Here is an 11,759-nt window from a genome sequence, read left to right on the forward strand (position 1 = left end):
AAGCATATGGGCTCCTCATCTTTATATTAACTTTGTCGCAGAGACTTTTCTTCAAACATGGAACCAAGTCTCACTGCCAGAGTCACAACTTTCCCTTTATCACTAGAGATAAATTTACTTTCAAGCTGAAACAGCAGTTTTTCTACCAAAATTATTTTACTTGTTTCTATCCCTCCTCCTTATTCAAAAAGAAAAATCTTCGAATTAGAATTTTTAAAATGTAAGAATCTGAAATATCTTTCATCAAGCTGGGTTAAAGCAAAATAGGAAATCAGGTTCAATAAGACTACTATGTTATAAATTCCCTCAAGAGAGAATCACTTCGCGAAGATGGCCTTTACAGAAGATAGAAGGGAACAGTGTGTAAATTCTTCATTCAGTTCTCTCTAGACCACGAGACCATGCTTCTCTTTGCCACTGTTACATTGCTTTTATACTTTATATAGAAAGAGAAAGCTACAGAGGGCAAACCTGAAGAGGGCCCATGACTGTTTTCTTAATCCCATAATGTTCTTGCTCCTAAAAGTCTCCTCAGCAATTCATATGAATTCATACAATAATGTATGAAGTATTTTTATTTGGTGGTTCTGAAATCTGAGAAAACAGTTATACTGTTTTTTTTGTTTGTTTTTGTTCTCTGATGTTGAAAATGGCATTCAATCATAGAGAATTCTATGATACTCAACTTGTAACTTCAGGTAAGGTAAAGCTCACAGGACTCTGCACTCCCCTATTTCTTCCTTCCATCCTTCTCTAGTTTTACACTCTATCATTTAATATGAGAGTGATAAAAGTATTCCTTCTGAAGAATCATAAACAAGGTTTTATGTGAGAGCTTTTTTAAAAAAAAAAACATTACTTCAAAGCTTTACTCTTACAGGGTTTTTCCAGCTTCTCCTTTTTTTCATATATGTATATATGAAAAGAGTTCCGATCCTAAATCAGGGAAAATTCTGGAATATGAATGTGGGTACACCTTCCTTGAGTAAAGATTGAAATGTTATATTGCCTATTCCTTGTTACTTTTAACAGGTAGCAGGCAAGGATTTTTATTTGTACTTGAGACTGCAATATTTGAGAACAGTCTCTGTGAGCATAAATGAATTTGAAAAATTTTCATAAGTGACACTTATTTCACTTTAATATGCATTTTCAAGAATGCATTTTTACTGAAGGGAAGAAGTGAAATAGAAAAATTTTTTTTTTCATTTTAATATTGACTTATAATCTATTCAAAACTAAACATAGGACTGTTTCCCATAACTTAATACAGTAAAACCAAAATAAATTAAGTTGTATAAAGTATTTGAATCTATTGAGATGGTCCTCAATTCAGCCTGACACATTCTGCACCAATAGAACAAAGAATATTCGTATCACTATCATTTATATCTTTGTATGTCACAAACACTGAGTTATGTTGGCTGTATTTATTCATTATCATTAATTCAGTGCTTGACCCAAATTGTAGGTATTGTACACATTTGCTTATTGTCAACACAACTCACTTTGTAGTGAGACCCAGCAAATCAGGAAAGTTGTCTGTTCACTTTGTATTTGTTATATCCAGAATAGGAATATAAATTGGAAAATCATGGAAATATCTCTGTATGAGTCATAGTACTTTGTTATTTACAGACATGGAGAGAGATGTGACCCTAAGCAAGTCATAGACACTACTGAGTAATGTTTTTTAAGGCCACTTCTAATATGGAAATCTGTTGTTCTTTTGCAGCTTTGAAAACAAATAAATGTTCCCATTTAAAGAACTGCTCTAGCTCTGTGAGTAAATTCATCCTTTTAGGCTTCCCTTATTCCTGGGGAATTCAGATCCTCCTTTTTTCCATCTTTTCTGGGACATACATCTTGACACTCATTGGAAACCTGTGCATCATCTGTGCTGTGAGGTGGGACCCTCAGCTTCAAACTCCAATGTACATCCTGCTGGCCAGTTTTTCCTTCCTGGAGATCTGGTTTATCACTTCCACTGTCCCTAATATGCTAGCCAACTTTCTCTCTGAGACCAAGATCATCTCTTTCTCTGGCTGCTTCCTGCAGTTCTATTTCTTCTTCTCTCTGGGCACCACGGAGACCTTCTTTTTGTCTGTCATGGCCTTTGACAGGTACCTTGCTATCTGCAGGCCCCTACACAACCCCACTGTCATGACAGTTCAAAGCTGCATCAGAATGGGAACTTGCTGGTGGGCGTGTGGCTTCTTGTACTTACCCTTGCCTATTTACCTAATCTCTCAGCTCCCATTTTGTTGTCTCAATAAGATTGATCACTTCCTATGTGACCCAGGACCCCTTATACAGCTGTCGTGTGTGGCAGCTCCTGCCACCGAGATCATCTGTGCCATTTACAACTCTGTCCTCATTTTCTCCACCTTAATCTTCATTACCAGCTCCTACATTCTAGTGATCAGGGCTGTGCTGAGGGTCCCCTCAGCAGAAGGACGGCATAAGACTTTTTCTATCTGCAGCTCCCATCTGGCTGCGGTGTCCCTATTCTATGGCTCTCTTATGGTTGTGCAGTGCAGCAGGGAAGCAAAAATATGTGACTCTGTTCTATTCTGTGTTAACTCCATTATTCAACCCCTTGATCTACAGTCTCCAAAATAACAAGATGAAGAAGGCTCTGAGAAAATTATTTAGGACTGTAAGATTTAGTCAAAGGCCTGGAAGAAATCTCTGAAAAATGTGTGTTCACATCAGAAACAATGTATGGGAAATAAATAATTATTGATATTCAATTGTATTAACTGAAATAGAAAATTATTTTTTGGCTGGAGGATGAGCATAGTCAATGTAATAAAATATTTATAAATTTGACTATGTTCATTTTTATTATCAGAAAAAATACATTAATAATTTTATAAAGTCAAATAAAAATAATCAAAAAAGTGACCAGTCATCTGCTGCAATTTTGATTGAATATGGTCAATATTTTGGGCCTTTATCACACACACCCGTATATACAATCTATCCTATATTTAAATTTATTACTAAAATATTTTCAAGTGAGTCAGTAGTTGTGCATACTAACATTACAAAGCATCATTTAAATGTTAATTCTTGTGTCAGTTTTAAAAACATAAGCTGTATTCACTTTCTAATGAAAATTGATTTATCATAATTGTCTTTCTTCTTACTTTCTCACCAAGATTTAGTGAAAATAATCTATAATATTTAAATCCAGATGATTAACTTTTTTCATTTATATGTTCACTTTTAAGAATTATTTTTGAAAAGAGCTCTATTTAGGATGAACCATGCGTTGCCTTTTCCATGCCATTTTTGCCTGCTGTAGGTTCACATGTGAGGGCCAGTGACCCCCAGGTACTGCAACAGTAGAATTTGTTAGATGTGCTCTGTCAGCTATTACCAGGACACTGGTACATCGTACTCCCAAGCAGAATTTTCTTCATCCCACAAAGAAACCTCGTACCCAGTAACAATCACTCCCCACCTTCCTTTCTCTCAAGTCCTGGCAACAACTTTCCATTTCTGTATATTTGCCTATTCTGGACATCACATTAATTTAATTATATGATATGTTGCCTTTTACGATTGGCTTCTTTCATTTAGCATAATGTTCATTTATGTTGTAGTATGTATCAGTACTTTATTTCTCTGTATAGCTATATAACATTCCATTATATAGATATACCGCTTTTGTTTATCCTTTCATCTATTGATGGATATTTGAGTTGTTTCCATTTTGTGGCTATTATGAGTCATGCTATTGTGAACAGTTACAGACAAGTTTTTTATATGAACATATTTTCACTTCTCTAGGGTATATCCCTGGGAGAGGAATTGCTAAGTCATATGTCAACTCTATATTTAACATTCTGAGGAATTGTCAGACTGTTTTCCTAAAAGGCTGCACAATTTTTCTATCACATCAGCAATGTATGTAATGTGGATTTCAATTTTCTGTGTATCCTCACTGACACTTGTTATTTTCTATTTACTTCAGCCATCCTAGTAGGTATAAAGTGGTATCTTATTGTGGTTTTCATTGGCATTTTTCTCAATGGCTAATGGTTTTGACCTTTTTACATGTGTTTATTGACCATTTGTATGTCTTCATTAGAGAAACATCCATTCAAATAATTTGACCATTTTTAAATTGGGTTATTTGGTTTTTTATTGGTAAGTTTTAGAAGGTATTAATATTTTAGGTATTATTTCTTTATCATATATACAATTTGCAAATATTTTCTTCCAATCTATAGGGTTTTTTTTCACTTTCTGAATATGTCCTCTGAAATTTTGAATTTTTATGAAGTCCAACTTATTCAAATTTTACTCTTTTTAAATTTAAATATAGTTTACTTAAAATATTATGTTAGTTTCAGGAGTACTATGTAGTGACTTGTCATTTACAGGCACTACAAAATGGTCAACACAATATATCTAGTAACCACCTCTGTTTTTCTTTTGCAGGGTTGCTTTGGCTATTCAGGACTTTTGTGTTTCCATGCAAATTTAAAACATTTTGTTTCTAGTTCTGTGGAAAATGCCACTGGTGATTTGATAGGGATTGCAATGAATCTATAATTGCCTGGGGGATTATAGTCATTTTGGCAATATTGAGTCTTACAGTCAAAGAGTCGGGTGTATCTTTCCATCTGTTTGTGTCATTTTTGATTTCTTTCATCAGTATCTTGAAGTTTTTCAGAGCACAGTTTTTTTGTCTACTTAGGTAAGTTTAGTCCTACGTATTTTATTCTTTTTGATGGGATAGTAAATGGGATTGTTTCCTTAGTTTCCCTTTCTGGTCTTTCATAGAAATGCAGGAGATTTCTGTGTATTAATTTTATACCTGCAGCTTTACTGAATTCATTGATGAACTCCAATGGTTTCCTGATAGCATCTTTAGGATTTTCTGTGTATAGTATCATGTCATCTGCAAACAGTGACAGTTTTACTTCTTCTTTTCTAATTTGGATTCCTTTAATTTATTTTTTTTCATCTCTACCATGGCTAGGACTTCCAAGCTATGTTGAATTAAAGTGGTAAGAGTGGACAATCTTGTCTTGTTTCTGATCATAGAGGAAATGCTTTCAACTTTCACCACTGTTATGATGTTACCTGTAGGCATATCATATGCGGCCTTTATTAAGTTGAGGTAGATTCCCTCTATACTCACTTTGTGGAGGGGTTTTATTATAAGTAGGTTCGAAATTTTGTCAAAAATTTTTCTTGTATATATTGAGATGATCATGATTTTTATTCTTCAATTTTCTTTTTTTGTGTGTGTTTTTCAGGGCCACACCTGCAGCAGAAGGAGGTTCCCAGGATAGGGGTCTAATCAGAGCTGTTGCAGCCAGCCTATGCCAGAGCCACAGCACTGCCAGATCCAAGCCACATCTGTGACCTACACCACAGCTCATGGCAATGCCAGATCCTTAACATACTGAATGAGGCCACAGATCGAATCTACAACCTCATGGTACTTAGTCAACTTCATTTCCTCTGTGCCACAACGGGAACTCCCTTATTTGTCAATTTTCTAATATGGCATATCATGTTTATTTGTGAATATTTTTTTTAATAATGTCTCTGGTTTGGGCCTTCTAGAATGAGTTTTAAAGTTTTACTTTTTCTTCACTTTTTTGAAATACTGTGGGAATTATAGGTGTTAACACTTCCTTAAATTTTTGGTAGAATACAACTATGCAGCCATCTGGTCCTAAGTTTTTGTGGAGATATTTTTAATCAATGACTCAAGTCTATTTACTGTTACTCAGTTTTTGATATTTTGTATTTTTTCATGATTTAGTGTTGGGAGTTTGTACATTTTTAGGAATTTATCATTTCTTCTAGTTTGTCCAATTGATTGACACATAATTGTTCACATTCATCTCTTATGATCCTTTGTTTTATGGTATTGGTTAACTTCTTTTTCATTTCTGATTTTATTTATTTGTGATTTTCCTGTTTTTTCTGAATGAGTCTGACTCATGGTTTATCAGTTTTGTTTATCTTTTCAAAGAACCACCTTTCAGTTTTGATCTTTTCTATTACTTTTTCCTCTATTTCTTTTTTTTTTTCTCTCTCTCTTCTGACATTTCCTTCCTTCTCCTAACTTTAGGTTTTGTTTACCTTTTTCTGATTTCTTTAGTATAAGGCTAGATTGTTTATTTGAGACTTTTCATGTTTCCTTAAGTATGCTCTATCACCATAAACATTTCTCTTAGAACTTCTTTTGCTACATCTGTTAGGTGTGCTATATCACTATAAACTTTTAGATATGCTGTATTACTGTAAACTTTTCTCTTAGAACTGCTTTTGCTATGTCCCATAGATTTTTGTATTGCTATGTTTCCACTTTCATTTGTCTCTAGGTAGTTTTTAATTTACTTTTTATGTCCTTCATTTACCCCGGTGGTTGTTCAGTAGCATGTGGTTTGGGCTCCATGTTTGTGAGTTTTGCAGGGTTTTTTTTTCCTTGTAGTTGATTTCTACTTTCATAAGTTGTGGTCAGAAAAGATGCTTGATGTGTATATCCAATATTCTTACATTTTTTGAGACTTTTTTTTTAGCTTAGCATGTGATCTACCCAGGATGATGTTCTATGCACACTTGAAAAAAAAAATGTATATTCTGCTGGTTTTGGATAAAATGTTCTATGTATATCTTTTAAGCTGAATTTATCTAATATGTCATTTAAGACAAGTGTTTCCTTATTGGTTTTCCATCTGGATGGTTTCCTCATTGATACAAACTGGTGTTAAGATTCTCTGCTATTATTGTGGGTTTATTTTCTCTTTTTTGTTTGTTAATATTTGCCTAATATTTTTAGGTATTCTTATGTTAGGTGCCTATATTTATAATTGTTATATCTTTTCAGATTGTTCCCTTTGTCATTATGTAATGTTGTTTTTGTCTCTTGTTATGAGTCTTTGTTTTAAAGTCTGATTTTCTTCTGATAAAAGTTTTGATACTCCGGCTTTCTTTTTGTTTCTTTTCACATGGAATAACTTTTTTAGCCCCTTACTTCAGTTTGTGTGTATATTTAGATCTGGAGTGAGTCTCTCCATGTAGGAGAGAGTCCCTTTAGATAGGTCTTATTTTTCCTTATCCATTTCCTTTATCCATGTCTTTTGGCTGGAGCATTTAGTATATTTACATCTGAACTAATTATTGATAGATGTGTATTTATAGCCATTTTTAAAAATTGTTTGGGGATTGTTTTTATGGTTCTTCCTCATTCCTTTCTTCGTATTTTGCTCTCTTCCCTTGTGATGCAATAATGGTTTTTAGACTTATGTTTGGATTCCTTTCCGTGTGTGTGTGTTTGTGCACATACACATATCTATTATAAATTTTTGGTTTGTGGTTACCATGTGGTTCATATATAACAACATTTTTCTTACTTCTATGCACAGTATTTTGAGTTGATTTGCTCTTAAGTTTGCTTGCATTCTAACAGCACTGCCTTTTTACTCTCCCATATCCATGTTTTATGTTTTAGACATCATACTTTCCATCTTTTTATGTTGTATATCTCTTAACTACTTGTTGTGGCTATAGATGATTTTTACTACTTTTGCCTTTTAATCTTCTTAATAATTTTATAATTATTGATCTATTTCCTTAACTGTATGTTTGTAATTAGCTATGAGAATTTTCCTTTCATAATATTCTTATTTCTATTTGTGGCTCTTTATTTTCTGTTTAGAGTAGTCCCTGTAACATTTTTTTTTAAGAGCTGTACCTGCAGCATATGGAGATTCCCAGGCTAGGGCTCAAATCGGAGCTGCAGCTGCCGGTCTATGCCATACCCACAGCCACAGCAACACTAGATCTGGGTTACGTCTGCAGCCTAAGCCACATCTCAATGCAACGCAGGATTTTTAACCCTCCCAGGGGGGCAGAGATCAAACTCACATCCTCATGGATACTAGTCAGGTTCATTTCCACTGAGGCACAATGGAAACTACTCCTTAACGTTTTTTGCAAGGCTAGGTTAATGATGAAGAAATCTTTCAGCCTTTTCTTGACAAAACACTTTATCTCTTTTTCAAATCTGCATAAGAACCTTGCTAAATAGAATATTTTTGACTGTAGGATTTTTCCTTCTTACACTTCTACTCTTCTCATGAGTTTACTGAGGATATTTACACTTATTACCATGACCTCTTTTTTTTTTTTTTTTGTATTTTTTAGGGCTTCCCATGCAGCATTTGTAAGATCCCAGGCTAAGGGTTGAATTGCTGGCCTACACCACAGCCACAGCAATGCCAGATCCAAGTTGCAACTCCCCTGAACCTCAGAGCAATGCAAGACCCTTAATCCACTGAGCAAAGTCAGGGATCAAACCCACATCATAGTGGATACTAGTCAGGTTTGTTACTACTGAGCCACAATGGGAACCCCACCATGAACTCTTAATTGGATAGATCGCTTATCTTTGCTTTTTTTAGTTATGTTTCTGAGATGTTAAGTATTTAGCACAGGACTTAGAACACTTCCTGATGCATGTTTAGCTCTATGTGAGTACTGTCGTGATGACTGCAGTCATCAAAGTAAAACCTACCCTGTAGAAGTCTAAATTCCAGGGCCAACAGATTTTTTTTATAATATTCAAATTCTTCCTCTACTTTGTGTGGTCTTAATTCCTGGTTTGTCTTATATCTATACACATTTCTGTGTTTTTATTTTTCTTAATTTTTTCAGTTGAATGTACAGTAATCCCTTATATTAGTTGACCTGTATTCTTGCTGTATGACTTGCTATGCAAAGAACTCCAGTACTGTCTTAAGTCTAAGTCTTCATTTTTTAAGATTTTTCCATATATTGAGTAGGAAAGAGGTATGAAAAAATAAGCAGAGAATCACATTTTCTGCACAGGTCATATTCCACCCTAGGTAGCAGTACATTCTAAAAGTGCGCAATTCTGGGCTGACAATAACCCAAAAAAACAAAACCTAAGACCAACCTAAACATAAATTCACTCACTTTCTAACTGTATAAAATTGCTCCATATCTTTACCCTTTCCTAAATTTACTTTTATTATGTATAAAATGAGCAGAAAAAATATCTCATAGACATATTTTAAAGCTTAAAAGACATGTAAAATTCTTATCACATTTCTTATTGTACAGTGTCAATTAAGTTGCAGTTAGTACTCTTAGCACAATGATATATCATTGGATTTTACATAAACGTTGAACAGTGTGCAAAAGTAATGTAGAATTATTAGTCTTGTATTGTTGTAAAAAGCTTGAGTACATCAATATACTTGGACATTCATGCACATTTGTTTTCATTTTCATTCTGTTATGTCCATAATAAATTGATTTCTTTCCCTTTGGCTCAGAAATTTAAAAAAATTTTCAATAATAGTAATTATAGAATCCCATTAGGTGACTCTAAAAAGACTAGAAAAAACTCAGTATTATATTGTGAAATCAGAACACAGTATAAAATATAGGAGGAGCCTTGAGTACAATAAAAGAGGAAAGGGCCAAATTACCTATAGTGGGGAAGCCTAGAAAAATATTGATTTGTAAGTGATCATGGAAAGGTAAATTCATGACTATCCTAAAGGCCTTGAAATAGGATTCTGTCATTTTCTGGTTATTAAGCAGTCAATATAAAAATAAGATGTTAACTAAGTAAAAAGTCCATGTAGAAAAATAATAGTTTGTATCGGTATGAAAAGCTACCATATCTGAGAAGGTAGAAATCATGGAGACCTGGGAAGGAAAGAGTATTTTATCTAAGATACTAGCTCTCATCATTGTCCCTACAAGTGGTAGGGTATTGTAATACACCCCTGAAATTCCCCAGATTATTTCAACAATATTAAATGGAAATTAACATAACCAAGTACAAATTATACTGATGAATAAGTTTATTCCATGAGTTGTTTTCCATAAATAACGTATATTAAGCAGCCACCTTGAATAAAGATTTGTGAAAGTGTTGACTATAAATACCTTCTGCTGGATAACCATGCCATTTTATATCTCATAAATTAACAACAATCAGGAGTTCCTGTCAAGGCACAGAGGAAACGAATCTGACTAGGAATCATGAGGTTGTGGGTTCGATCCCTGGCCTTGCTCAGTGGGTTAAGGACCTGGTGTTGCAGTGAGCTGTGGTGTGTGTTGCAGATCTGTCTCAGATCTGGCATTGCTGTGGCTCTGGCGTAGGTTGGCAGGTACAGCTGAAATTAGACCCCTAGCCTGGGAACCTCCATATGCCGTGGAAGTGGCCCTAAAATGACAAAAGACAAAAAATAAAAAAATAAGTAAATTAACAACAATCATAGAATAGTTCCTTATGTACTGTCAGTTACATAGTACAGTGAGAAATACATTCTTACCTAGGTATATCATACATTAGGTGTGTAAATATATATATTATTTCTATGACATAGAGATATATACCTATTATTACTCCAAAACTGGCATCTGAGCAATACTGTTTTGAGAGGGGAGGGGTACAATTTAATTACCACTTATAAGTAAGTTTCTTTCTCAGTGTTTTTGAAGCCTGAATCTTTAAAAGTTTTGAATAAAAAATAGGAAATAAAAAAGAAAGAAAAGCACCCATTGGAGTGATATGAAAATGAGTAAAATTCATTCATTTTTGTCATTGTTATTCTTGAATCCAAGCTAATCCCTCTCACTGGTCAAAATTATTTGCTTTAAAATCACAGACTTCATTTGTAAATATCTAGAGATAAAGCTATAGTGGTACCAGTCCTATAAATTTACTTCATTTCTAGGAAAAGAACATTTCTTATAACTGCAGAAACCTGGCCAGACTTCAGATACCGATTCTTCAGTTTTGCCATAGCTGCCTTCATTTCTTTGTTCCTTAGAGTGTAGATAACAGGGTTTAAAATGGGAGTAAAGATGGTGTAGAACACAGCAAGGACTTTGTCAACCGAATAACTGCTGAAGGGCCACACATAGATGAAGATGCATGGGCCAAAGAAGAGTGTGACCACGGTGATATGAGCAGTCAGTGTGGAGCGGGCCTTCGCCATGCTAGCAGAGGAGCGGTTCCTAACTGTGATGAGTATCACAGTGAAGGAGACAACCAACAGGAGGAAGGAACTCAAAGAAAGAAAGCCACTGTCTGCAACTCTTAGTAGGCTGATAACCTAAGTGTCTGTGCAGGCCAGCTTGGTCACTAGAGGGTGGTCACAGAAAAAACTGTCCACTTGATTAGGACCACAGAAAGGCAAGTTCACAGTAAATGCCAGCTGGCTGGTAGTATGGATGAGGCCAACACCCCATGGAATGAGGACCAGAGTAACACAGACACGGCAGCTCATGATTGTCATATAGTGGAGAGGTTTGCATATAGCAACATAATGGTCATAGGCCACGGATACAAGGATCACCATTTCACCACCAGCAAATAGATGAACAGAGAAAATCTGGGCCAGGCAGGCTTCAAAAGAAATAGTTTTTTGCTCAACTAGGAAGTCTGCAATCATTTTAGGGGTAGCAAAGGAGGCAACACATATGTCTATAAAAGAGAGGTTTGCAATCAGAAAGTACATGGGAATGTGAAGGTGGGAATCTGAGGTGACAGTGAGGATGATGAGAAAGTTGCCCAGCAGAATGTCCAGGTAGAGTAGTGAAAATATGAAAAGCAAGAAAGGTTGGAGCTCCTGGGAGCCAGAGAGTCCCAGCAGCACAAATTCTGTCACCCAAGAATGATTTGTCTCATTCATTGACTTTGAAAGGAACTTCTCTTCAGTTACCTACATAGGAGAGAAGCA

The 11,759-nt window shown here is 35.0% G+C and overlaps 2 pseudogenes; one reads left to right on the forward strand and one right to left on the reverse strand.

Moving 5' to 3' along the window:
- Positions 1–649: 649 nt before the first annotated feature.
- On the forward strand, positions 650–2,695 carry LOC125136731 (olfactory receptor 11G2-like; annotated as a pseudogene).
- An 8,041-nt stretch (positions 2,696–10,736) lies between these two features.
- LOC125136249 (olfactory receptor 4K15-like) lies at positions 10,737–11,759 on the reverse strand (annotated as a pseudogene).

This window comes from Phacochoerus africanus, chromosome 9 (assembly GCF_016906955.1).
Source record: "Phacochoerus africanus isolate WHEZ1 chromosome 9, ROS_Pafr_v1, whole genome shotgun sequence".
NCBI lineage: Eukaryota > Metazoa > Chordata > Mammalia > Artiodactyla > Suidae > Phacochoerus > Phacochoerus africanus.